Source organism: Sparus aurata, chromosome 4 (genome assembly GCF_900880675.1).
Source record: "Sparus aurata chromosome 4, fSpaAur1.1, whole genome shotgun sequence".
Taxonomy (NCBI): Eukaryota; Metazoa; Chordata; class Actinopteri; order Spariformes; family Sparidae; genus Sparus; species Sparus aurata.
Window position 1 is genome coordinate 27,003,608 of NC_044190.1, and position 2,984 is coordinate 27,006,591.

Consider the following 2,984-nt stretch of genomic DNA (forward strand, 5'->3'; position numbering starts at 1 on the left):
AAAATATAATTTGTTTTCATTAACATCCTTGAAAAAAAGAAGTCATATAGAAAAATGATACAGAGAAACAAACATAAGCCAAGCGCTTCTCAGAGAGAGAAAAAGATTGTTGCAAGCTGACTGATTTGCACTAGTTTTAATATTGCAAATGAAAAATGTTTCTTTTCTCCAAAACACCAATATGATCAGAATTTGATTATTAAAAACAGACAAAGACAGATAGATATTAAGGATCTTGACTCATATATGGTTGTTTGGAAAGTTTTTTATGACAGGGTGACAAACAGATAAAAGTATAACAGAGATGTTTCTCTTAAATCACTTTGCAGACAGGCCTTGCGGGGACCTGATGCCTGAGGAGAGTGGACGCAGCTTTTCTTGTGAATCATATGACCCTGGGGAGAGTGTTTGTGAAACCACTTGGTCTGCTATTGTCCTCCTGGGACTGGCCTCCCCTGAAAAGCTGCAGAAAGCCTGTAATCAGATTAAAGGTTGCTGGGAAGGGGAGGAGGGATTTTTGAGGAATAGCGAAGAGGTCGTGGAAGTTCTCTAATCAGTACCTGCCATTGAAGTGCAGAAGAGGGGCTAAATAACGCAGCAGGAGGGGAGGCGGGAGCCAAGTTAGAGGGACAAATTGGCCTGTTGTTGGAGGGGGATAATGGGACAATGAGGGAGGGGAATATAATCAGTGAGTATAGAGTGGGAGAGAAAAGGTGCAATGGGGAAAGGAGCAGGCTGAGGAACTCCAAAGGCGGTGGCCTTGTCCCATCCTGCCCTGGCAATTATATCACCTTTGTGAGCTGATTGGAGCAGGCTGCAGAGTCCATCTGGGCTTTCAGACGGACGTAACAACCTACATTTTCTCACTGTCCTCGCCAAGCGGCCTCACCAGGCCGCTGAGCGAGATATCAGGGAGCCCCTGATTGTGGTCTGCTCATCAGCACACGCCTGAAAAGCTGCTGCACTTCAAGAGGTCCATACATCTAATTGCCACATGACAGTGGCGCTCATTAGTCACATATCCACGCTTTGAACTTCGTTATGTTAGCTCATTTTTTAAAAGAGTGAGGCTGAAGGTGTGTGGTGTTCTGTAGGGCATTTCTCTAGTTCTTATGACACAAGCAAAGCAGTTGTTGAGCTGAGAGATAACTCCATAATTGACCTCCTCACTGTCCGGAGCTTGTAATGCTGATGTCATGTCACAAGACGCCCCACTGAGCGCTGAGCTCCAGCAACCTCCCCGTAGGACCCTTTTCGTCATTGTGATCACTCATCAAACGTCCATCGCCCGAACAACAGGCATCACTAAAGGCCAATCACTACTTTTTTTTTATTCTGTTGACAGAGTCCATTTGTTGGGGTCAAAGGGGAAAGTCTCAGGGGGGAAGACGTCTGTGGCCTCGCTGGTGAGGAGGAGAACCAGAGAAATCACTATTCATAGCAGGGGAGTGCTTTGATTCAGGCACAAAGGCCACTAGTTTCCTGCCTGGATTGAAAGACGTAGAAATCAGAGCTGCCTTAAAAACACGTGCGAGGGATCCAAACTGAATGGTTTGGTTAATTAGGTGCTCCACCTGCCCCTGAGCCCTAATTAGTGCAGAAGAGAGAAAAGTGTTTGATTATTATATCAAAAGGAAAATCTTAATATGTTATTTCTCGGCTTGATGCCAATATTTGCGTACAATTTAAAAACATAATATGTAACATTTCCACATTAAAATGTCTTGAAACTAATCAGTGGTCTATATTTATTATGTGGAGTTGTGTGCAAGCAATGTTCAAATCCAGAGACATCTGTCAGTTTATTTGGTCGCCTGTCGTTATGACTTTTCAGAGAAAGTCAGAGAGTGAGGAAGGAAGCCCGCAAAAGAGACCAAACATAATGTGGATCAGACTTTGGAACATAAACTCGTCTGTGAACATTTCTGCCTCATTCTGATGGACAGATTTCATCAGAATGATTCCACATCTCCTGTTTTGTTTCAGTTGGGAGACCCCTAGCAGCAATTATCACATACTCTACATTTAACATGTAAGCAAGGCGATAACATTCGACATTTTATTAACATGATGGTTCACATGCAGAAAAGCAGCAGAGTCCTATCCTGAGGAGATTTGATCATTGATGACATTTCTGTCTGTCTAGCACTGGGGCGGTAATTCCACTTCACTGTATGGGGGGGGGGACAATAAACTGAAAAGATTCTCAGGAGAAATTCCTGAAGAGGACACCAAAGTTGCCACCAAACACCATACTAAATGCATACAGAGAAAAAACTAACTACCTGGCCTACAATTTAATTATACTGTATAAGGAATAGATAAGGAATGTCAGGGTTGTAGCAGCCTGTTAAAAGTACAGGCAGAACACAGTCCAGTCATAACTCCACATGTGTTTTACTTATTAAGGTCAATAATGATGTTAGACACATCTATCAGTCCATTCACCAGGAAAACATTTTTAGCAGTTATATTCTGTGCACATCATAGGGTAAACCACATTTGTAAATGTGACACCCCTGAATATTACACAAGAGACCATGACAAGACCTCAATACATCTACAGCAGTGTTGGTGCCCACACCTCACCATTTGTGACCAGAAAAAAACAGCAGCATTAACTTTAACGAAGTATCTACTTACTATGGTCTGCCAGCACCACCTGGCTCAGAGAGGCTCCACAGAGACAGGTGTGTGAGATGCAGGTTGATTGGCAGTGGACCAAACCACTGTGAGGCATATGGAGGGGGGACCAACCTTTAGAAACTTAAAAACACATTCCTTTGTATCTTTAATTAACACAGTTGTTTTCATTGCATATTATTATATTCTCTCAAATGATGTGTTTTCACTGATAAAGGTTATTGAGGTGGACAAATCGTTCTTTTTCCTATAAAGGGAGTCCCCCCTGGGATTTCTGTCTATGGTCTTACCGTCACTACCTGCTTATGTCACAGATGATGAAATACACATGAATTCCACAA

At 42.7% G+C, this 2,984-nt stretch overlaps 1 long non-coding RNA gene across 1 annotated transcript; it reads right to left on the minus strand.

Moving 5' to 3' along the window:
- Positions 1-247: 247 nt before the first annotated feature.
- On the minus strand, positions 248-2,682 carry LOC115580586 (uncharacterized). The gene is made up of 2 exons (XR_003983878.1): positions 2,644-2,682; positions 248-1,587 (listed from the first exon to the last, which is right to left on the minus strand). It is a non-coding gene; the product is annotated as an uncharacterized LOC115580586 (long non-coding RNA).
- Positions 2,683-2,984: the final 302 nt, after the last annotated feature.